Source organism: Macaca fascicularis, chromosome 8 (genome assembly GCF_037993035.2).
Source record: "Macaca fascicularis isolate 582-1 chromosome 8, T2T-MFA8v1.1".
Taxonomy (NCBI): Eukaryota; Metazoa; Chordata; class Mammalia; order Primates; family Cercopithecidae; genus Macaca; species Macaca fascicularis.
This window is the reverse complement of record NC_088382.1, coordinates 70,624,474-70,650,328: the sequence shown is the minus strand read 5'-3', so window position 1 is coordinate 70,650,328 and position 25,855 is coordinate 70,624,474. Positions and strand designations below refer to the sequence as shown.

Genomic DNA, 25,855 nt, shown 5'->3' with positions numbered 1-25,855 from the left:
AAAGAAAGAAAGAAAGAAAGAAAGAAAGAAAGAAAGAAAGAATTTCAAGTCATCAAACAACAAACAAGAAAAAACAATGCCATCTAATCCGTTATGCAGGTGAGAGCAGAATGTGACGGATGACACGTGAAGTCAGGGAGCATGGGGTAGAAATGTAGATGGACTACAAACTCCTTAAGGTCTTGCCCTATTTATTATAATTTTCTACAGCTTCTCCCACCTCATGCAAGAGTACCGACAGGCTCTAGGGAAGGAAATAGAGCAGCTACAGTATATTCCATAGCAATGGGACAGACAATGAGCTGGCTCTGAAACAGGCTACTCCAGGATTTAAAAAAAAAAAAAAAGACATTTTTAAGTGAAATGTAATAAATAGGACCTATCACATTATCCTGGCTCCCTCTAGGTGATTAGAAACAAAACAGTTAAATCATCAGTGTTTGAAATCATTTCACTTCTTCTGGATGATCATATAATTTGTTGGTGACATTAAGATATTGGGTTATATCACCTAAGACGAATAAATCTATGGAACAAAATAGATATGCCATTGTCATCTCATACAAAGCATAGCTCCTACACTTCATTATATCTTAAATCCACGCTGCCATGTTAAAACCACTCCATATTTAACCACATGACACATGGGGAAATCTAGAAAACTCTGACCAAGATACCACCAGCAAAATGTTCTATAGGTAGTTGCCACAATCATACTTTCACAATATTTTATTTTAAATATGCTAATATCTAATTGCTCTCAAGTTGCATACCGTTCACTGTAACACCAAGAAATGTGTTATGTACCATGTTGAATGCTTCATAGTCGGCCGGGGCAGTGGCCCACACCTGTAATCCCGCCTCTTTAGGAGGATCACCTGAGCCACATGGTGAAACCCCATCTCTCCAAATATACAAACTAGCCAGGCATGGTGGTATGTGCGGATAGTCCCAGCTACTCTGGAGGCTGAGGTGGAAGGATGACTTGAGCCCAGGAGGTGGAGGTTGCAGTGAGCTGTGATTGTGCCACTGCACTCCAGCCTGTGCGACAGACCAAGACCCTGCCTCAAAAAGAAAGAAAAGAAAAAGAAAGAAGAAATGAGAAGTCAAGTCATACTACTAGACACCAAGGCTCTGCAAATCTTTACACGGCTCACTTCCATGTTCTCTTTAGTAAGAAACAAAGCAAGCCTTAACAATATTAACTCTAGTTCAATTCAGTGAATGTTTGGTATAAAATATGCCAGGCATTGAGGAAGGGACTATCAGCTACCTTATTTATAAGCAAGAAAACAGGAACAGATTATCTGCCCAAGATCCCAAAGGCAGAGAGTACTTTGAACCCAGGCAGTCTAACTCCAGAGCCCTTGCCTCTAACCTTTACGCCGTATTACCTCCTCCAACCTCTAATTATATATTTGAGAAATCTTTAAATTGCCATCATTTTATATGAAATTATTCTTTCCTATGGCTGGTGGAGGAGGAATCTCTGACATCATTATAATTGGTCCACCTACCCTATATTCTTCCTGTATTGGCCTCACCCTAACTGATGCAAAAATCCTCTCAAATTATCCTCGATACAGAAAGGTAAAGGGGGTCTTTCCCTGCTTTGAATTGCTGAGTAATTTGATTTTAAATTTCTGACAAACGGGAACCATTCATTTTCCGACTTTTGCTTATGTACAAGGTAAGTGAAGCTTAGAATGTATACTCAAATACTTGATAATTGTCAAGTCAGGCTGTAAGTGGTTAGCAGTACATTTCTTATTTTACCGTGTTTTAATAGATTTTTGGCATCACTCCTGTGGAACAGTCTTGGTGACACTGTTTAATGGTACCCAGTGTGTTGACAGCAGTCTGGCAGATTAACACTATAAAAAGTTGACCACTGTTTACATTCGGCCCAGTAGCTGAGGAGGGTCATGTTCAAACACCTAACTCATGAGTGCACCTATGCTGTACTCTACCTGCTGTGCACAACATAAGGAGCAAGATCAGAGGTGGCACCACGTGTGATTAAAGTGGCATACATAGCTGGGACATCTTTTTGCTAAAGATTAAAGTCCAATTTCAGATGCATTCAGGTGAGTTTCCTTTTTGTTCCATACACCAAATTGAAAAATATAAGTGACTGCAAACTGACATTTTTGTGTTTTTTTTAACTACTAGATTTCATCAATTCCATGACCTTTTTTTTGGTATTTCAATGTATCAGAAATAGAACACATCTTACAACTGACACCATCTTAAATTTAATGCAATACAGTAATAAAATGAAGTTGCATATATTCTGGATTCTATGGTTTTCAAGTCTTATGTTACCAACAACCCATTTATTAATAATTTTGGGAACACTGTTAACAATTTGTCTCTGTTTTTCCTTTTCTTATCCTCCTCTGTTTGCTATAGAAGATATAATAATGTTTGAGTGTAAATTAAAGGTAACATAACTTCAAGGAGACAAAAACTTTGAAGCTATTTTATTATAAGTGCAAAGCTATTGCCCTCCTGTGAAGAAAATATAGCCTGAAAGCTTTTCCAGGCTGTCTGCAGCTCAAATGTGTTTCTTCTATGAGAAAGATACAATTCCAAGGTGAAAGAGCCCAGATGTTAAAGTCTTCCTACTAACCTACACCAAGTAACTCCAAGACAGAATAAGCTGTTTAACTTCAGTTCAAAAGTCTCAAGAGGCTTCTCTTCAACCTCCCAAATATCAAAATCATGCTCACATATTTAAACAATTAGGTGAGATGCACAGAAGTTACCACTAAATAGGTCTGAAATCTGAGTGCTAAATATGCAGCTAATATTAATCAAATTCAGATTTCACCTGCAGAAAATGTTTAAAACTTATTCTTATGTTCCTTGATTTCAGGAAACTTAAAAAAAAAAAGTGGGGGAGGTTCCAATTAAACTTAACTTACTGTAAAACAAAATTTCTTTGGGATTAAAAAAAGAAGCCAAAACTGCCAAGCAATCTAGAAAAGGAAAAAAAAAAAAAAACCACAAAATTTGAAAGTATTGTTTCAGATGTATCGCTGGTTAAAATTATGGAAAATTATGGTACCTAAAAAAAAGATTTCTCTGCCTATACCACAAAATTACTGAAAAACTGTCAGAGTCCTTCCTTCCATATACAGTATCAGAGAGTCTGAGTTTTACAATCCTTTCAGTATAAAATTTAGAATATTTAAAAAGTGGAAAGACTGAAGTTTAAAAAAAAAACTACCTGCAATCCAAATAATTAACATTAGTTGTGGGCTAATGATGCAACAAGCACTGTTGGAGCATTACTGTACTTATTGGACTGTTACTGCTCCCATGTCACAGTTGAAGAAACTGAGTCTTAGATCAATAAAGTAATTGGCCTGTGGTCTTGGAGCTAGTAAGTCATATAGAACTAATAAGTCACTATCCAAGGTCACACAGTTAAGTGGTCAGGAAGATTCAAACCACATCTGTTTAACTGTGGAATCGTAGCTTTTAACTAAGTGAAACTGCCAATCCCTGAAACTAATAATTTTTAAATTGATATATTTCCCCTAGTCTTTTCTTATGTTTATAATTTAACTTGTATTGTTGTAGACACCTGGTCATAGAAATATTTAAAAAATTAAAAAGTAAAAATGTAATTTGTATAAAACTATTCATGATACAGTTAATATGTTCTTTTGTATTCTTTTAAGCTTCGTATTTTTCAAAAACATGATTTTCAGTGCCTGCATGATATTCCAGCATGACTATAACATAAATTTAACCATTCTCAGTTTTTCAATGTCAAAAAGAAATGCTTTGCCTTATAACAGTTGACTGGATTTTACATTTTTCCTTGGGATAGATGACTGATACAACAGGAATGGCCATTTGTAAAGATCTTTATACACACAGTCTCTACTTTCTTTACAAAAAAAAAAAAGTTTATACTTATGAAACTTCAGGCAACAGTGAGTGTGCAGGTCTCACCATATTCTAGCAGCATAAAAAATATTTTAAAGTCTTGGCTAATTTAATAAGGGGGAGAAGTTTATCATTTTAATTTAATTTGCATTTTTAAATTATTCCATAATTTGGAAATGTCTGTGGTTATTGACAATTACATTTTCTTTCTATACATTACCTACTTATATCCTTGGCTGCTTTTCTTTCAGACTGCAATTGTTTCTCTGTTGTATTCTCTCACAGAACATGTTGATGTGCCTTTTTAATAGACCCATACACAAGTATTAGAGTTGTTTAAGCATAAAACATGAGACAATGCTTCCCAACGTTGCAACACACACATCCCAAAGAAAGGTCAAGTATGCTAAAATGATAAACTTCAATTTCTAGTACCTGCATTTCTGTAGCCCTCTTGTGCTATTATCATTGTACTATTTTGATTCTGAAAGTATAATACTAATATCAAATTGACATATTATTCTGACTGTACCCAATGTTATAAGGATATTTATAAAAACAATGTCAAATTATATGCTTCAAAATCATTTTTATAAGAAGTTTATTTTAAAACTTGTTTTTAATTGTTAGATACCTATTTTCTTGACCTGTAAGTTGCAGACGTTTACCAGTGGAGTAGCTTTATTTCTAAACCTGTCTAAGGTGATCTTTTTATACATCTCTCCCTGCTCAAATGTTTCCTATTTTGGATCAAATCTAAGTTTCAAATGTCAACCTTACTTCTCTTGAAAGGAGGCTTTCTAAGCTATTCTTCGCTCCATGCCAGGCCTTGTGGAGCAGCTCCTTGTCCCTGTTCCCTACACCCTGAATGTCCATAGCTGCATCTTTTCCTCTCTCAGTCCATTTTCCCTGGCTAGCCAAAGCTCTGCCACCTCCTGGTTGGGCTATTTCAACAGCCTCTGACTTTTTGCCTCTAGTTTCTCTTCAACTGCAATCCATCACATGTTGCCAAACTAACCTTTCAACTCCATTTCCACCACATAATATAAGTCAGAATCTCACTCAGTCTAAGCTTCCAATTTCACCATTGCTCAACCTCTCCCTACCTATCCAACCTGCTGCCCCTCTCCTCAGGGCAGGCTAACTGATCTTCCTTGAGTCCCAGAAGACTGGTCCTTGAATTGAACGTTGAGGTGGGGAGGGGACAGAAGGTGGCAGTGGCTGTGCTGCTCTCCCTGGGGGCCATAGCTCCTGCAAAGCTGCCCTCCCAGGAGGACACCAGCGACAAAGGGCTCCTGCCCTGGTCCTTGAAGGATGTTCTGGACTGGCCACCTGCTCCCTGCCAGGACCCTGGGCTGACAGCCTCTCCATGATTGTTTTCACATTATCACTCAGTTCCTCTAACTTATCAAAGGAGAGGGCAAGTCACGCTTCCTGATTTCTTTCTCCACTATACAATGACTATACCACATCACACCTTCTTAGCACTTAATTACAGACTGTGCTGTCCTGTTCCACAGGGTCATAAGTGTGTTAACCTGCTCTACCTAGCTAGGAGTAACATTTTTAGTATCTCCCACAGAGCTTAACAAAGCCATAATCTCACATCTGCACACCTTCACAAACATTAAAGTTATACCGACAAGTTAGTAGCAACAGCCTAAAGATGTGCCTGTTCATAGTTCTTATTTATCTTCGAAAAAAGTTAATAAAATAACATTTTTCACCAGGCACATCTACACTTCCAAAAGCCAAAAAGATTTTGTAATAAGTCTCACACCAAAATTGCCATTTGCTCTTTAGAGATGTAAATCTGAAAACATTATCGAATTCTTTCCTTGTCGTTAGTGGCCATGCCTTTGCATTCATTAAAGTCCTTAGAATTGCCATGGTCATGGTTCTTATGTAAAAGTTCACGCTTATGAGTTTGGATAGGCCCAGTTTTCTGAAACCCACCCGAGAACCCACTGGCAAAGCAGGTGACTGCTCTGATGCTTGCGCCACCAAATGTGCCACCAAATGTCATGCCACCCATGGTGCTGGTATGACACTCTACAGGACAGTTCCCCAGGGGGCTCACAGGAGCAAGCAGCTCCTCCCCAAAAGGCCTTCAGCTGCTAGTTGAATCACTTTCCCTCAGATATAACATTATACTATTGACATTGTTGTGCTAACCTACAACAGTACTGGGCTAACCCACGGTGTCCCACCAGTGCCTAACCATAATAACACTACCATGGGAAAATGTGTTCCAATCAGATGCCAGGAATGTGGTAATGGGTTTGAGGAGGTCAGAATAACTCACCTCCTCTTCCCACCCACATTCTAATCCAGCTAGGAGAGCGCCAAGCAGGGGCCAGCACCTCTGTCGCAGAGGAGGCCAAGGAAGAGCAGGCCACAGGCACAGAGCAACCTTGCCCTGCCAAAGACAGGGAACCTGGACACTAAACCATTGGGGCTCAGCAGCAACAGAGGCCTTGCCTGTGGAAGGCACCCCACAAGCACTGCCAGAGGAGCAGAGTTGGAGGGGGGACCCTCTCTCTGCAGGTGCCCCAAGGAGGGCTGAGCGGCAGGAGCAATGGGGTGGTCAGGTCTGAAGGGCGCAGCACACAGACAGGGACTTGTTCCACAGGGGAGCAGGAAGGAAGCAAGGAAAGGCTCTCCCTAACATGGGCCTTTGCTGTACTCTCCCCACCTATGCAAGTTTACAGTGACCCTAATGGCCTAGTAGGCCTAGGACTGCACTCTGACCACCAAGGGGGTGTTGGGGAGGGCACAACATAATGGAAGGAACAAGGATGCCAACAGTCCAGGACACAGGAAGTGGAGTCCGAAGCAGCCCATCAGCTGGGCCACCAGGACCTGATACCACCAGAGCAGACTCGCAGACTCGCAGTGCAGAGCCTAAGTTCAAGAGAAAGGGCTGGGCTTGAAGTTTCATACTTTTGTTTCGTGCTTTTGCAGGAAGAAGTTGTTATGATGACATCGGTTTTAAACAGATTGGGAACATTAAGGATAGCAGTTTGGGGGAGACATAAGAAATAAGAATACAGACGTAGAAGTTAGTAGAAAATGAGGCTGCTGTGGGCCTGAACTAGACCCAGAGGATGCCAGGATCAAACCCCTGAGAACAGGCTATATTTAGGGGGTAGGAAGAAAAGGAATAAGGAACTGAGGCAGCATGGAAGGGAAAGCTCAGGACCCTAATGATGCCTTCAGCCAAGGTCCAGGACAACCTGAGGCGTCAGGAAGAGGAGTGGTCAGTATGGCCTCTATCTAAAAGGGAGGGGAATGGGGGGAAGGGCCAGGAAAAAAGCTGCTTTATGTGCTTCCTTTATGCCTTTCATATAAGCATCCTGTCTTACACGAAATTATGCTAACAAGTCCTCCAAGAAAACACTAACCCACTCACTAAATTACGTTTTAAGATGATTCTCATTTTAAATGTATTATATGCCCGTGGAAATAACACTGGCTTGAAATGGTTGCCCCAAAATAGTTACTGTAGCTTAACAAATCTATTAGTTTTGCAGACATCTACCATTTAAACCAGAACTATACACAGAACAAGCTTTTAATTACTCAGTGGTAGAAATGAAAATAAAATTTAACAAATAAATACAAAGCAATCTATCTTCTACCCTTTTAGCGCCACCTTTAAAGACTACGATTTCAAACTCTTAATCGGTCATCCATCTTCACCTTTACAGTAACTGGTGTGTCAAACAGCAGCCACATTCATTCAATTACGTGTAAGAGAATAACATTACTTTCAATACTCCAAAATACATTGTAAGAATTTTTGCAATTCTTATAACATGAATGACGGACAAACATATATTCCTTGCCATTTTCTAAATTTTTCGTATTTCCGAAGTACGTTCATTACATAACACATTGGTCTAAGCACATTGCTTCGTAAGTTTCAGAGTACATCAGACGTACCTTGATAAAAATTCAGATTCTAGATGACCCAGGGAGATTTAATTCAATAAATCTGGTCTGGAATTGAGGAATCTACATTTTTAACAAGCACTCTAAGTGACTGTGTAATTCTAACTCCCAATAAATATCTATTTTTTCAGTCATTCTAAGCTTACCAGATAAACTTTTTACAAATTCCACAGGGTCTTTAAAACAATCTAAAACAAACCCATTTTATGGGTTTCTTGGAGAAAACAGGTAAGAAAGTTACCTCAGTCCAGCTCACCATTCTAATCTTCCTTAAAGACCAATGGATGCATTATTTCTGCAAAACGACCCTGTACCTTCTCAATCCCAGCACTGTGAAAGGCCGAGGCAGGTGGATCAGCTGAGGTGAGGAGTTCAAGACCAGCCTGGCCAACATAGCGAAACCCCATCTCTACTAAAAATATAAAAATGAGCCAGGAGTGGTGGCACAACCTGTAATCCCAGCTACTCGGGAGGCTGAGGCACACCAGGAGGTGGAGGTGGCAGTGAGCCGAGATCACGTCACTGCACTCCAGCCTGGGAGACAGAGCAACACTCCATCTCACAAAAAAAAAAAAAAAAAAAAGAAGAAGAAGAAGAAGAAGAAGAATGATGCCAATGACATGGGCAGCTCCGAGTCCTGGAAATACTGAACTGCAGAAAGTGACAGGGAGTCATCGACTGTCAACCATTCTGCTAGGTACAGCCTGGGTATTGCGCCACTCCTATAGCCCAACCATTCACCACACTGAGACAACAGTAAACCAACAACACAAATGAACATTGTGGTGCTACGGCAGTACTGCCTGCCAGCCAGCAATTCAGCTACAGCAGTATCACCACCTGTGCGCTCCACAGTGTGGGGAAATTACTTGTGTCCTTGAATTGTGTCCTTATTAATGTATTTGACAGCACATAAGACAGTTCTGCTTATCCTGCCGGCCTTCAGCAGCTAAATGGAAGGCTCTCAGCACCCCAGCGTAGCCACAAAGTTCCCTATAAAACTGGAGGTTTGCTTCATACACCAGCCCAGATGTTTATTTTTATTTTTGTTTTTTAATAAGTGGGAACATTGAAAAGTTAACATACTAAATCTGGTGATAAACACAGCTCTGAAAATTAACACAATTAAGACATATATTAAAATATTAGGTGCACCAAAAATAGCAAAATTTACATTTTAGGTGGAGGCTTATACTGAAGCTAGTTTATTCAATTGTGAAAAGAAAAAAAGTATAAACATACAAAATCCAAAAATATACCATCACAGACTATTTGTATGGGAGAAAGCAGTATTAAGACATGGGATTTTTGTTAATCCCTTGGCAAAGGACTATCCATCCACCCTACAAGACTACTGATTTATATTTGAACTCTATACCTATTTGAGAATATGACTGAGCGTATGACTGTGGAAGACAGTCTGTTGTCCTGTGTGTTCACAGAAGCAGTATGCAAACATTTCATGGAGGCTGCATATTCACATAAGTTAACGCAAATACAAATAACAAGTACTGTGATCTAGAGCCAAGTAGTATCCTGAGTTTTTTCGAAGGCAACTCTAGTCCTGTGCAGTGAGATAAAGATGCTAAGTGAACTACATCTTGGATAAACATTGAGAGAAACTTTGAGGAAGTCAATTCTGTAATAAGCTGAATACTTTGATGTCGGCTACGTCTTAGACTGATAAGTGAAAACAGGGTTGGAGCACTAGTAAGTCTTTTAACGAGCATGTGTCTTTCAGGTTGAAAGTGTCTGCCATTGATAAGATACAACATCTGAGGAAAGAGGCCTCACTGACTATAATCTGTTAACAGACACCGTTCAGCCTCTCGATTTTTCTCCAGGAGCTGGCGCTAGAAAGTGCAGGTGTGTAAGATCATGACATTTGTCGTTCCTATCCTTCTAAGACCTAGGTTATTTTGATGGGACTATCCAAAGTAATTTCTGCAGAGCAGTTAATGTTACAGGCTGTTAAATGAGCCTGTCTTGCTTTGAGTCCCAACACCACTCATTAAAAGCTATGATCTTAGACAAATTTATTAAACAACCTCCTCACCTGTAAAATAGCAATTATTGTTCCTACCTCAGCATTTTGACTAATCCTACTTTAGGATTCAGTAAAAATAGTTCATGTAAATAGTTTAGCAAAATGCTGACACAAACTCTATGCTTCACAAATGTTAGCTACTGACATCAACCCCTTGGAGTCACCGTTCTTTTAAAACTTTTGATATTGATACAGTTGCAAACTTGCAGTAAAGTTAGAATAGTACAAGGATCTCCCATAAATCCACACTTATCAGTTATTTACTTTTTGTGTCATTTATTTTGTTATCCCAAGTCATTTTCAAGTAAAGACATAGAATAGAATAAAATGAAAATCGTCTATACTCCATCTCTTCCATTTCCCTGCCAATCTGGGTAGCAGTAAGATTCTAAGTAGGCTACCTCAGAGCCTTCCCTTTCCTACGAAACATTCTTATGTTCTAGTTGCTACTCACATCCCTGCCCCCAACCCAAACCTACTCCCATTTCAGATACCATCTTGTCTCCTCTTTACATGGTAAAGAGAACTTGGGGGGAAGGAGCTGAGGAATCAAAGGTTCTGAGATTTGAGAATCTGGAGTTTCTATAGATTTTGAGAACACCCCATGGCCTCTGGTCTAAATCAGAAAAACATAATATCAAAGAGCTGATCAAACATGCCCACACCACTGATCATCTAGCCACCATGTTTGGAAAATTGTAGATTTGGGACAAAAAAGAAATGACTGTTTCACTAGAAGGACAGCCATAACTCTGGTAGGAGATGAACATCTTCAAGACGAGATGAACAAGCGCTCCCTCAAACCTGTCACTTTTAGTACCTGGGATATCTGAGTCAACTCTATATATATAATCAACAAGAGAATTAGGAAAATAACATCTGGTTGCACTGATGGACAAAGGTACATAACGATGTTATTTTCAAATGTCTTCTCCTGAAGAAAAATGAAAACTGTGTAGCCAGTCACCGTCTTGGGCCACTCATTCTTGTCCAGTCATCTGTAAGATTATGATTTGAAGGACTTTTTAAACCAAAAGTAAAATCAATACATATGATTTGATAAGTTCAATGATTAAACTGAACTAATAAAAATAGTAACTACTCAATAAATATGCCATATGCTATACCAAATGTGTTAGGTAGAGTATCTCAATCTTCACCATAACTCTGGGCAGTTGGGAGAATTTATTATATCCATTTTTATGATTCACACCCTGATCTGACATCAAAACTCAAATTCTCAGCCACCTCAGAAGGAAACCTCCACAAGAACAACTCTTCTCCTCTTCTCCATGTGAGAAGAAGGGCCTTAAGTGCGAAAGGCAAGGACCTGGTCACTTTAGGTACGAAGACATCTCATGACATACGGCCCCACAACTACAGCAGGCACCAACAAAGGAAGTACAGAAAAAAATAGCCTGGGCTGGTAAAACATAGCAATAGGCAGCATCACAGCATGGCATGGGTATTTTTAACACACCTTTGTCTATTAAGACGGCAACAATGCAAGCTCCCGAGCTGGTCTAGGTGGCAAGAGCAGCACGATGGTTATGCACTCAGACTGTGGAGTCTAGCTAATCTGTATTCAAATTCCTCCTCCACCACGTGCTAGAAATGTATGGCCTGGGTAATTTAAGTTCTCATCCCTTTTAGTCTCCTTATCTGTAAAATGGGAATAATAATTCTACCTATTACTTAGAGTTGCTCTGATGAGGAAATGAAATGATCCATGACAACACTCAGCTGAGTATCCAACTGGAAATAACAGCCGGTCATTATGGTTATTACTGTTATTTTTAATATTGTTTCATTATTTCTGCACTATTTTACTTGATTGGCCCAACACATACTTAAGGGTGGGGTACACTGTTAATCAAGATTTTGAAATTCTCAAGATGAGTATATACGACTTTTCTTGCAAGATTGGTACACTTGCAATTAGTGAAAGCAAAATTTCAAGCACAAACAAGGCCAAGTATACATGAACATAAAACACTTTAACAGAGACTTTTAAAAAATTATTTAAGGACGTGGGCTTAACAATTTAAATATAGTGCCAGTTCTAACCATAAATAATTGCTAGGCTTATACACTTCAAAATACATCACCAACTGAGGTATTTTTTTTATCATATTCCTGTGCTCAAACTGATTTTATTATTCACTTAGTATGCTAGCAAGCACTGCCTTGGAAACAAAAGGCATGCTTTTAATTCTTCAAGGGACTTCTCACTATTTGACTGCTTAGTATTATGTTAAACATGTTTAATAGTTTTTAGGTGTGTTGAAATAATATGCACATTTGCTAATTATGTTTTAAATATCAACAGAACAGATTTCTAAAATGTTTATGTAACAGGGCACAACGGTGCATGCCAGTAATCCCAGCTACTTGGGAGGCTGAGGCAGGAACAGCCTTTGAACTCAGGAATTAGAATCCAGCCTGGACAATATTGTGAGACTCCATCTCGAAACCGAAACAAAACAAAAATGGATAATAAACAAAATGTTTGTGGTTTCTTTCAAAATGATGAAAAGAGGAGACAGCGGCCTCTAATAAGTTAAAATAGTTCCCCAAACTTGCTGCAGAACTAGAGGGAAAATTAACCACTAAGGTCCCATGTATGCTTTTTTAGACATACTGCAAATATGGTATAGAAACCTGACTGTTTTCCATTGAGCATACTAGGGAAGTAGGTGATGTGTCCAAACTAACACGTGTCTAATTCCATGCCTTTCCCTACACAAAGGCTGGGTGTGGAAACCCAGGTCGCATACGGTTCCTGCTCAGCAGCAGGTGGCTATTTGCCCAACCTCATCCTGATAAAATATATCGTGGAAAACTCAAATCCACCACATGACCTCTGCTGCCTCCTCGGCCACTGCAGATGCCAGGAGAGAAGGCAGGCCCCAAAAAAGCTTCCCCTCTATTCCTCCATCAAAGCCACATCCACAGCAGCCTGTGTGCGCCTTTCCATTCAATGTCTACACCTCTTAGAAACAATCTCTTACACCCTAAGAACACACTGCTGGCCGGACCTAATGACAGAATGTGTTTTAAAGGTTTTTTTTTTTTTAATTGCAAGTTGAACAAATAGTACTAGATATAAATTGCCACAGAGTAGTTAGCACAAGCCCATCTGAAGCTGAAGTTAGTGCACCAAGTTTTCCTGCCATTCCACACGTGGAAACATTACTTCTCCTGAATTTAAACGTATTCAAATAATCACTCAAAACTCCTGCAGGTGAAGGCAAACTTTCACATGAAGCATGTCCCTACAACCAAGGCAAGACAGAAAGGAACCCAGAGGACTTGACTGAGTCACAATGGCCACCAAAAAGGCCCATGAGGAACACACAATGACAATAAAAGTATCTTTGAAACAGATCCCTAATTAAAGACACTGAGTCCCAGGAAGGTTATCGTTATGCATACAAGAACAAAATCTGATCTATAACAAAACAGATAACATTATCACCCATATTAGCTGGCAAACACAAAAATACAAATACTTCCCTAAAAAAAGCTTCAAAATTAATGTTCCAGATTTTTATAATTTATCTTATATAATATTAAAGTCAGCAATACAGAAGCTTTTCTGGGTGTAACAGCATCGCTCATTTGCCACCAGTAACCATGCTGTACAATCTACTTTTTATAATAATTGAACAAAGTAACTTTGAAGGTAATTTACTTATTAAATTGGTTTATACATATACTCCACTAAAAACCAGGTAAGTATTCTGATCAACACTGGTATTCTTCTCCACATTTATTTAAATAATGTATTCACTCCTACCTTGCCTCTGTATGACTACAACCATCTTCTAAAATACAACTCTCTCCGAGGGAGACTGCAGCCCTGAGAACATGGGGGACCTGCCAGCCACATATCGGGAACCCAAAGACCTTGCCCTAATATGTGACTAGCAACAGAAAGCAGCCTCCATAAGCGGAGATATAGAAGAAGAAAATGTGCCAAGGTCTGGTTACCACAGGATTCTATGCTTAACCTGGAATGAGCAAACTCCTACAAAGTGCTATGTATCAGGCAAGTAACAAGCAAAGTGCTATGTGTTCAGCAAGTAAAGCTTCCCTCCCGTCTCCCATTTCACTGAACCCATTCACATTCCTTGATGGACTCCCCACATGCCAATATCTTTTGGTTAAAGCTAGCAGATTTTTTTTTTTTTTAAGTTCTGGAATGTCACTAGCAATGCAAAGGATAAAATAATGTTATCATGGTCCATTATCAGCTACCGCAATCATATGCTACAAGAACTCATGAGCTTCCTTCTCAAATCTTCAGCAAAGCTGATTCCTGCCTCTGTGAATAGCATCAGCAGCCAACCAGCCAAGCAGGGAACACGCTAGAAACCTATATGCCCTGAGATCTCCCTCTTGAAAGCGCATCTATCCCCAAGTCCTGTTCATTCAAACTGTTAAACATCTCTCAAATCTGTCCATTTCTCTCCATTCCCATGGCCACCACCAATGTAGTCCAAATCATTGTCATTTCCTCATCCCACAGACCACAACAAAAGCAGGCAGGACATTGTCTCCAACCTATTGTCCTCTCTGCACCCACCAATTCAATCTTCTTCAAAACACAACTCTGCTTGTGTCAAACACTGCTTAACATTCATCAGTGGTTCCTACTGCTTTTTTCAAAAATCCCAAATTCGATATCCTGAAAGCCCTGACCAAGTTGGATACTGCCTACCTCGAGTCTCATCTTGCAGTTCTCTGAATGCCTCAAACACACAGCCTCCCTGCAGGTGAGGGGCACTGCCTGAAGTGCCCTCACCCCTTCTTCTACCATCATTCAGATGGCAATGCTAAAGCCACTTCCTAAGGGGTAATACCCCACCCAACTGACCGAATCCCCAAGTCCCAAGCTCTCATTCCTCCTGGCACCCACTGCATCACACTTATGACCTTAAGGTAGCCCGTTTTTGTGTGAGTTTACCATGTCCTCTCATGTCATCACTATATTGCCAATTCATAGCATTGCATCTTTCAGGTAGCAGGTACCCAACAAACAGCTGAATCAATGAGCAAAACCACAGATGAAACAGGAAGACTAATCACAGTCCAGATTCTGTGGCCATGAAAGCCAATCCTGACGTGCACAGAGGAAGCAAGGCTCAAAGGGTCACTTTAAAAAGTGCCTTAGATTCCACATTAGCATAAACAAACAAGCCTGAGAGTGAACCAGCCTTTACTGCCAAGTTATGTTTCCTCATAAATATCTACATTATTTTTTACTTTTAAAAAGACATTTCTAAGTTTCAAAGTAAAAGCAGAACAGAAACCCCCAAAAAATCCTCCTCTGAAAAAACAATCACGTTTGCAGTCAGTCACCTAACATTAGTTAAAAAGCAACAGGAATCTAGTTATGGTGATCAATACATGCATCTAAAGTGAAAACAGTTACCAAATCTTGAAGTAATTATCTCTGCATTTTTCTAACTGGATAATCATAGTTTAAAAAATAAAACCTCCAAAAACAGAAGCAAATTATTGTTGGTTTAGGAACACCTTTAAGAGCTATGTTGTCCTATGCTGTAGGATTCTAAAGCCAGAAGGTACCTTTGAGTCAGAACATGAGCAAGAGCTGTACTCTTACAGAGCCAACAAAGACAAGGCCAGCATCCCTCCTGCACCGGCACCATGCTAGGCACTAGGAAGACAACTGTAACTGAGATAAGCTCTGCAACGGTAGGTGGCCAGTCAGAGGCAGTTCATTTAATTAATCTCTCTGGGCTTTACTTCCTTAATCTGTAAAATGAGAAAGTTCAACTAGCTCTCTAAGGTCCTCACACTCTAAATATCCAATGATTCTCTAATGAGTATAAAATGAATTTTTATTTGACAATATCATTACAACTTCCTGTTTCTATTTCTTTTTTATCATGCAGATGTGATTTCATTTCAAATTTTTAATATATTGATAAAAGTAAAATACGGACACATAGTCAGTGTTTTAAATTACCTTCCCAGTTCTTAACAACCACCATAATCAGCTATGGACTTCTGCCATCACTGCAACCTGAGTGATACCCAAATTGAAATAAATCATTCTGTCTTTGTATTTTTTGTAGAAAAACCAAGTGATGATTTTCAATTTCTTTTCTATTTTAAAATCATTCACCTTTGAATGTCAACAATTTTTTTAAGACTAAATAAAGTTTTATAGATAAAGGGGAAAATTGTATCTCCTGAACTAATGAAACTATAGTGGTTCTGGAAACCTGTCTAGAAAAATGCCAAATTCTGAATTTCCAATCGCATGAAAAGAATGTATTTTTTTTAAGATACACAAATATGACCACATGGGTGACCAAGACAACTGAAAGGGTCCCATAGAGCCAATATATTCCTGACATCATCTTAGTATCACCTAAGATGTTCCTTCTCCACCCTTTTCGGTGAATTTAGCTACGTGACTATGTGCTTACTACTTATATGTAGAAATCATTTGCTGAAAAAGAATCACTGTCTTACAAAGTTGAAGTTTTAAGAGCCATTTGCTCAGACCTGACTAAACATTTTTATTCTTGTAATGCCATATTTATATTAGATGTTTCTAAGATGGCCATGGTGTCTGCTATCAAACCCAAAAGGTTGTATTTAGTTAATGAAAGATGAAAGATATCTATTACTTATAAGTTTTTCTTAAAAGTCAAATGTGAATATTTGTTTACCTATAGAACTCTCTATGAGAGACAGTACACTCCCTGAGGGAAAGTACTGCCTTTTATTGTTTTAACCATGGAAAGCTTGCCAAGGTTTGCTGAATCAAAATTAACTAAAGGCATAGTGACTGTGTGGCAAGCAAACTTTTTCAAGCATGTGGAACACAATGCTTTAATATTAGGTTTGAGAGAACTACACTAACTCGGCACTTACATTGCTTTTATGGGTTACACAGCAGGCACGCAGAAGCATTTACAGTGTATTCTCTCATAACAAAATATTCCTGCTATTTTGACCTAACTGCTTAAAAACTATAACGTTACTGACTTCGCATCTGTATGAAGAAACGGTTGTAATATTTCCTTGATGTTACTGTATTATAAAGGAACTCTTCATGGTATTCATTTTAACTCAATAAAAGTAAGGCTAACCTAAAAGACTCATTATGAAAAAAGTTTGGGAAATGTTTCTGTAAGTCGAACTGATGAAAAACTAGACCAAATACTGGCGAATCTATGAAAGTACTATTTTAAAACTAAGTTACTGAATACATTGTTATAAATTTGACTTCTGTATTTTCAACTTGGGAAAAAAAGTTAATTATTTCCTCGAAAGAGGAAAATAATATTTGGGTTTTTAAATATCACCTCTACAACCATTCCATCATTCCTCTATTCTGCCTTCTATGTTAAGACATACAAAAGAAAGTAATTTTTTTAAAAAAACTAATTTAAAACTAAGGCCATTGATTAAATGAATATAACAATTTAAAATTCATATACCAGTCTTTTAAAAGTATAATTTATTTCTTATCTGAAAACTCATTTGAATCTCGAAAGCATAAACCCAGGATACAATTCATCATGGTTCAATTTAGTGACTCGCACAGGAGAAAAAATTAGAAAATATAAAGAGAATAAAACCCACAGTGCTAGAAAACAATCCCAATTCTTGAGTGCCAAGATGAGGAAATTCACCTGTTACAAGCCTGACAAAAATTCATTATGTCCTTTTATTAGCAGATTACCAAAAAAGAGAAAATGCCAGATTTCCACTATTGGGCAAAATAAGAAAATTTACCTTCCGAAATTTGCTAGCAGCTCAAGCCCTTACCCATTTCCAAATTATTTTACTTTATAACTTTTTTCCACAAGACAGATTTTTCAGGGAAAATAAACTTTTCCTGAGCAAACTGGAAGACATAAAATGTCTCCTACTTATCACCTAGAAAGGCAAACCAAGTCCTACTCCATGCCCCAAGCATCTAGCTTTCAGCCTCTTTATTATCATTGTCAATGAATGGGCCCCAGTCAAATGAAAGCTGCCATTTTAGGGTAAAGACTGGAGGGCTTCTGTTGTGCAACAGCAAGACAAAAACACTGCGCGACAGATGTACTCTGGGGGCTGGGAGAAGGATTCAACTTCGTAAAATCACTGCTCAAGTTATTTCTGAAATAGGAATTACCTAGTACTTAGACATTACTGCAATCTAAACGTAATTATAACTGGGATAAATCAGGTACCAATGCTGCTAAGGTCACAGTCACTAAGATATTTTTTGACATCGTTAGACAAGATCAGTGAAGAAATGAAGACACGTATTTTGTTTCCTCTTTGCTACGTATACTGAGTACTCCCTCGCTTACCGAAAGAGAATTGGGGTGAAATAACACTCAACTCTTTAGAAAGGTATCGCCCACTGCAAAGACGGCTTAAATTAAAATTTTTAGAAAATAAAAAATTAGGGCCTCACGAAATCCTTTAAAAATAAATTAAGACATGTAATGTATTCCAGAAATTAAGCCCCCAAAAGAGACACTTTTTAAGATAACTTACTTAAATCGATTGCTAGATAATATACAATGGGAAACTAAAAAGTATACTTAGCAAGTGGAGCGCTGGATAGTGTATCTAATTCTAGCAATTCAAAAGGAAACTCTCTCCATGTGGGTTGCTACTTTTCTTTTGTCCATTGTCTGTTCAGAAGAGGGGGAAAAAAACTAGTTTAAACCAAGGCGTGAACAGTCTCTAAAAGCGACCTCCAGGAAAAGAGTCCGACCCATAGCAGGAGCACTCTCCGCGCCGCTCGCTCCACGGGGGCGCTCACAAAGCGGGCGGCCGGCCGGGAGTTTGGGGTGCGCTCCCACGGCTCCGGGCTCCTCGAGGCAGAGCCATCCGGAGAAAGGCGGCTCGGTAATGATGGCTGCTCGGGGCCGGCGGCTCCTTCCCTAGAGCCTCCCGACCAGCGCCCCCACCCCCGCCCGGGATCCGCCGCCACCCCCCTCCCCCGCGACCTCGCCAGCCCCGCGCCGCCGCGCCCGCCCAGCACCGCAGCCCAGCCGGTGCCCGCGCCCCCGCCCGAGCCCCGCGCCCCCAGCGAGCCCAATCCCCGGTGCGAACCAAACAAACAACGCGTTCCCCACCGCCCTCCTTTCCTCTCCCCGCTGACCGCTTGGCCTCCAGCCACCTCGGCCGTTCACGCTCCAAGCCGCGGCTCTCCGCGAGGGCAGAGCGCACCCGGGTCACCTCGGGGGCCACCTGGTGACCCCCCCCCACCGGCGCTGACCCCCGGCGGGCTGGGGGGCGGGGGAGCCGAGTTGCGTTGGAGGTTAAAGTCGCTATTATGCAGCTGCCGCCGCCGGCGGCCCGGCCAGCTCGGCAAGGTGGGGTCCCCTCCTTGCCGCGCCTCCCGGCGCTCGCCCCGGCCCCGCTCCCTTTCTTCTCCTCCTCGCGCACTTAGGAGCCGCCGGGGAGCCCCAAGAGCCCCCAACTCCGGGCTCGCAACTCCGCGCCCGCGCCCGGCACTGGCTGGGCTCGGGACGCCTCCCGCGCCGCGTGTTCGCGCTGCCCCCGCCCCACGCGGCGCCCCGCGCACTTTCCCCGCCGCCGACCCACCACGGTCGGTGGCGGTCCCCGCGCGGGCTGGCGCCGCCGCGCCGGGAGGGACGCACTTTGTTCGCGCCGGTGCGGCCGCCGCTCCCGGCAAGCGCGGCGTGGTCGGTCCGGAGCGGGGGGCGGGGGCGGGAGGCGGGGGTCGCCGCCGTCCCCGAGCCGCCGCCGCCGCTGCTCAGCCGCCCCGCGCCCGCGCGCCCATCGCCCGCTCGCACTTGAGTTGGAGCCCAACTTTTCCTCCTTCCTTTTTCTCTCGAATGGAGCCGGCAACTCGTGCTCGGCGCCGGCGGGAGGAAACGCGCTCGCGCTCCCCCGCGCGCAGACACGCTCCCTCCTGTCCCCCGTACCCCCCCCCACGCCGGCAGCACAACAAAAAGCCATTTACATGCGAGGAAGTGACCCTCGGCCACACCGCGCGCCCCCGCCGCCGCCGGCCCCGCGGACGCAGGCAAAAGTTGGGGCGCCGGGCGGCGCTCGGGGCGCGGGTTCGGGCCCCGCGGGCGGCGACGCCGGCGACACCGCGCGGGCGGCGCTGCGCTCCTGCGCTGGCCCCGGCCCCCTCCCGCCCTCGCCCCTCGCCCCTAGCCCCGCACACGCCCAACTCCTCGATCCCAACTCCTCGCGCGGCCCCGGCCCCGGCCCGGAGCGATTTCCTGCCGCCGCCGCCGCCGCCCCTCCCGGGGGCGCAGGGTGAACTCTCGCGCTTACCGGGTCGGTCGGGCTCCTCCGCTGCCTAGTGCCGAGGGGAAAACAAAACGCAGAGCGGGCTCCGGAGTTGGCTCGGCAGCTGCGGCCAGGGGGCTGAATCCACGGGCACGGAGTTGGCCGGGGGCGAACGGGGCTCTGGTGAGTTTCAGGGTCTCCGGGTCCCCGGGCCGCCTCCTCCGCGGCGCTCCTTTGTGTAATTTCACTCGATTCAAGTTTAATCCGATAGTTCCCGAGCACGAGCGCGTCCGCACCACCACGGCTCAACCCCCGCGCCGCCGCCGCTGCCGCCGCCGCTGCCGCCGCCGCCGCCGCCGCGGCCCCAGCACGCCAGCGCCTGCGCGCGTCCGGCACGCCGCGCGCACCCGAGACCGCGGGGCCGCGCGCGCCCGCCGCCGGCTCCCTCCGGGCCGGGCCGCGCCGCGCCCGCGCCCGCGCGCCGCCACCTGACGTCAGGCGCGCCTGGCATAATTTATGCAAGAATTCGGCCGGGGTGGCGGAGGCCGAGGGAGAGGCCGAGAGAAAGGGGGCGGCGCGGAGCTGCAGGGCCGCGGGCCGCAAGGGCGGGCCGGGCGCCACTTCCCGTCCCCGGGCGGGCGCCGGCGCTGCAGGCTTGTCCGCCGGCCGGTGCGCGGCTGCCCCGCAGCCTTCCTTGCCCAGCTGCTCGGAGCGCTCGGCCGCGGAGCCCAGGCGCGGGCAGGAGGGGCTGCTGCCACGTCTCCCGCGCAGCACCTTCCCGGAGCCGGGTGCGCCGCCCCGGGGCAGGAAGCGGGGCTCCTCGCCGGCTGCGACCCTCCTGGCCGCGGCGAAGGGTTTCCAACGCTGCGCGGCCGGCGGCGGCCGGAGGTGTCTGGCCGTCTCTGCAGTAATTATCCTTCAACTTGAAATTATTTTCCCACATAAAATTACTCGGAATGGACACGTTCCATTCCAGATGGGTTCGTGCCTGCTTCTCCACATCGCTTTTCCCATCTCTTCGTGGATAGGACACTGGATCCACTACTTAATCAAAAAGTTTAACTAGATGGCATTGATTTTGTCAAATTTGTTACCATACCAAAAAAGAGGGAAAGCAGAGAGCGCAATGATTATGAAACAAAGAAATAGGATGCATGCTCATTATTAAACGTGTCGGGACTAGAATGTTTTACTCATTCTTTGGCCAAAATGGCACTTGTATATGATTGCATAGTCTTAAAAATCCGAGCCTCTTATTCCGTTTCTCTTCCCGGTACAAAATGAATATTAAACCTGAAGAAAAAAACATTTTTTATTAATTTTTATTTTAGGAGACAGATTTACAAACATGGATTAAGCCTCTTCTATCTGCAAAATACGGAGCTATGTGTTTAAACCATCAATTGTAAACTTTAAGATAATTTTATTAGGTTAAAGATTGCACTTATTTTTAAATCAAGAAAGGAACTCATATCAACCAAAGATTGTCCTATGGCAGGTACAGACTGAATGGTTATTACTGGACTCCAAAATAAACTGAGAAAATAGCAAAACTGTGTAAAATGTACTAATCTCACTCACTGTTTGATGGTTACACTACCTGTAGTGCTAAGCCTGTAATCACAATATTGTCATTTGGACAAAAGATTAATCAAAACTATCTCATTATGTAACTACTACAACTATTCAGTAAGTTTGATTATCCTAGACTTAATCACTAAGACATTTATTTTCTGATTTTAGTAATAATTTTATAAATGTCACATTGTATTGTAGTTTGTTAAATGCACTGCTTTTAGCTTGCTTTCATCATATACTTGAGTTTTGTTCTAAAAGAAATGTTTTAATGTTTAAGGAGCTTATAGATAATCAAAAAGAAGATAGAAGACAGTACAGAAAGAATTCTGACATTTAAAAAGTTGAAAACACTAAAATCAACTTCCATCTGTTTTAAACCGGGTATCACAAACAAAGAATCACAATTCTGAGGTTAGACTACTGTTTCCATTAAGTTTATATTTCCCAATGAAAGCATATGAAAGGTGCTTTAGGGGTGTATGGGGTGGGGGGTTAAAAACAGGACACAATGTCTAGAAAAAAATCACTAGTACTTGACTATATTAGAATACATTTTTTAAATAATGTGCCATAAAAAAATTATGTCTTATCTTTTACAGTGTGCCACAGCTCCATGGCAGATGTGCATTTATTTCAAGGCAATTCACAGGAGAAAAAAACGTGACATCTACATATAGTGAAATTACAATATTACAAATAACTTGTTATCAACAAATAGTGCCTATGAGGAGATTCCCTGTGCTCTTGTACATTTAACTCGAAAGCTAGGAAACTTCCTTTTAAAATATACCAGTGCCAATGTAAAAACAGTCCTACAGAATGTACGTCCTCTGACTTATAGTCTATAGTCTACTTATCCTGATCACTGCCCTGAGCCATCATGAAGTCTCTAAGCTTTTAGATGTGGTGGTGGTGTGGAACGTTAAGGGGCCTTAAAAAGTAGAAGCCCTCAGGGGCAAACTCCTAGGCAGATCTGGCCTACCTAAATCATACTTCTCACCACACCACCATCACCTCCGCACCCCTCTCCCCCCCCCCTCCCCCCGCATTCCCCTTTAGGCTGAGATGTTTTTTCTCCATTTGCTTCACTATTGAAGTTTTCCCAATGAGAGTAATTTGAATTCACAAGCTTTCCCTTTAAGTATGCAAATACCTTAGGGTGAGATAAGGGGCTACTGGTCTTTCACAGATGATTGTAAATTGGTTCAATGGGTTGCTTTCCTCCCAACACCTAGCCAGGCTAACAAATTTAGAGACTTAGCCATTCATTCAACTTCGAGTGCCTAAGAGGTTCCAGGATTGGTTCTAGGTACTGGAGATATAGTAGTGAACAAAACAGACAATATGTCCTGCCCTCGTAGAGTTTACAATCTAGTGGATTGGTAGTTTTGATTTGGTGATAAGAGAATGGTAATTTTGGAGTCTGAGCCGTGGAGGAATAGGACAGGCCTGAGTTCCTTGTAGCCAGAGGGCAGTGGAAAGGTACCAAGGACCTGGGAAGGAGGGCATTGAAGAATGGAGTGGGCCAAGCAGAAAGCAATTGAGAAAAATTCCAAAGAAAACATGACCTACTACAAAAAGGTTGTCTAGGCCCTAGGACATGAATAGAAGTAGTCTATTTGAAGAGCTCAGACTTAATACTGAATTCCACAGACAAATAAATATCTCTGGAAAAATAGCCCAGAATGTATCCACCTATAATACTTGGTGTGGGGGAGGTAATGTGCGCATCTAAAATAACTGAAAAAACACTCCAACTTCTCAAACACTTAAAAGTCAAGTCCTATCTATATTAAATGTTTCCAACTTTAAAATATTATGTAAATTACACTAATTCCAGTGTTGAGGGCATCCTTCAATACATTTTTGGAACTCATCTTTTGAAATTGTGTTCAGAACCAATTTGCAAGTACTGGAAAATAACTCTCTTTACCACCATATATTTTTCCCGCTCTAAAAACTATTATTCTTCTTCGTTCACCAAATTTACATCCAAATGACTTTGGCTAGCTCCAAACAATATATTTTGCCTCTAAATGATGAAGGTTTACTGCCATTGAAGATACATAAAAAATTAAAATATAGATATAGGGAGGAGTATAAATGCTGAAGAAAGCAGCAAAAAGAAAAGTCTAAAAAAAATTTTCTGCTTCACTGGGATAATGGCATAATCCTCCTCTGTAATTTTTCTTTTTTTTTTTTTTTTTTTTTTTTTTTTTTTTTTTGAGATGGAGTCTCGCTCTGTCGCCCAGGCTGGAGTGCAGTGGCGCAATCTCGGCTCACTGCAAGCTCCGTCTCCCGGGTTCACGTGATTCTCCTGCCTCAGCCTCCCAAGTAGCTGGGACCACAGGCACCTGCCACCACACCAGGATAATTTTTTTTTTTTTATTCTTGTATTTTTAGAAGAGACGGGGTTTCACCATGTTAGCCAGAATGGTCTCCATCTCCTGACCTCATGATCCACCCATCTCGGCCTCCCAAAGTGCTAGGATTACAGGCGTGAGCCACCACGCCCAACCTGTAATTTTTTCATGAAGAAGCTGGCCAGGCGCGGTGGCTCATGCCTGTAATCCCAGCACTTCGGGAGCTGAACTGGGTGGATCACTTGAGGTCAGGAGTTTGAGACCAGCCTAGCCCACATGGTGAAAACCTACCTCACTAAAAACACAAAGAAGTTAGCTGGGTGTGGTGGCAGTTGCCTGTAATGCCAGCTACTCTAGAGGCTGAGGCAGGAGAATCACTTGAACTGGAAGGTGGAGGTTGCAGTGAGCCAAGATCACACCATTGCACTCCAGCCAGGGCAACAAGAGCAAAACTCTGTCTCAAAAAGTAGTAATAATAAATAAAAATAAGAAAGAAGCTAGTTGGATATGTAAGTGCTGCTGTATTTGTTAGAAAATTGGTCACTTACCTTTTCATTAAAAAGTTCTATTATGAGGCCAGACACAGTGGCTCACAACTGTAATCCCAGCACTCTGGGAGGCCAAGGCGGAAGGGTCGCTTGAGCTCAGGAGTTTGAGACCAGCCTGGGCAACATAGTGAGACCTCGCCTCTATAAAAAATTAAAAATTAGCTAAGTGTGGTGGCCCATTCCGGGTGTAGTCCCAGCTACCTGGGAAGTTGAGGCAGGAGGATCACCTGAACCCAGGAGGTTGAGTCTGCAGTGAGCCAAGATCACACCACTACACTCCAGCCTGGGTGACAGAGTGATACTCCATCTTAAAAAAAACAAAAAAGTCTATAATTTCATATAGTCTAAAATTATAGTTGCCTATGTGATGTTGCCTTTTCCTTATTAGTTGTACTGCTTTAAAGTTTCTATTTATTTCCTCTTGTGCTAATTGAAGTGTACCTGGCTTTGGTTCCTCTTAAAAAAAAAAACAAAAAAACATTTCTTTGTTAGATTTCTGCTCCCAGGTTTTCAACATAGAGAGTATATGAGTATGAATCGATTCCATTATTTTTCAAAATATTTTCTTATACTATACTTGTAGTATCTTCCTGGACTATTTTATTTATTGGGTATATATGTTGTAAAACTTTTTAGTAATTGGCCCATAGTATAGTATCTTTTAATTAAGCAGATAGTATATTGATTGAAAAACTATTAGCTACAATTCCCATTTTATCTCTATTAGCCCAGAACACTGCTAGGAGCTTTTGCTGGCAATGGTCAAGGTTGGTAAGGTCAACATATCAGGTGAAAAGAAAACCACTATGGCTAGAACTTGGCCGTTGTTGGCTCCTAAACATAACATGTTCAGCTGAGTTTGAGCCATTCTTTCAGCAAACATTTGTTGAATGCTTACAGTGTGCCAGACTCTAAAATAGCATTGGAGACATGGTAAGGTCCTGTCCTCAAGGAGCTCATGCTGTGTGGCAGCATAAAGTAATAAGTGAGGCTGGGCGTGGTGGTGGCATGTGCCTGTAGTCCCAGCTACTGGAAAGCTGAGATGGGAGGACCTGCATTCCTGAGTGCAGGAGTTTGAGGCCAGCCTGTGGGTCTCTAAAATATATATATATACTCATTTTTAGAAGATTCCAGATTCATCTCCTGCATCAGAAAAAAAAAAAAAAAAAACAGGAAGTGATTTTTGCTACCTGGGACATCAGGGACAGCTT

General features: G+C 42.3%; 1 protein-coding gene across 10 annotated transcripts in view; it reads right to left on the bottom strand.

Annotated features, from left to right (window-relative positions):
- CHD7 (chromodomain helicase DNA binding protein 7) overlaps nt 1-20,536 on the bottom strand; it is a 188,502-nt gene extending 167,966 nt beyond the window's left edge. For 7 of the 10 annotated variants that reach the window (XM_045398308.3, XM_073998839.1, XM_045398306.3 and 4 more), the window contains exon 1: nt 20,201-20,536. The gene's annotated coding sequence lies outside the window, so the exon portion shown is untranslated. Of the gene's footprint in view, nt 1-19,049; nt 19,130-19,495; nt 19,766-20,200 lie in introns of those variants that run through there. The other 3 variants (XM_045398307.2, XM_045398310.2, XM_045398309.3) reach the window with 3 other exon arrangements.
- Nucleotides 20,537-25,855: the final 5,319 nt, after the last annotated feature.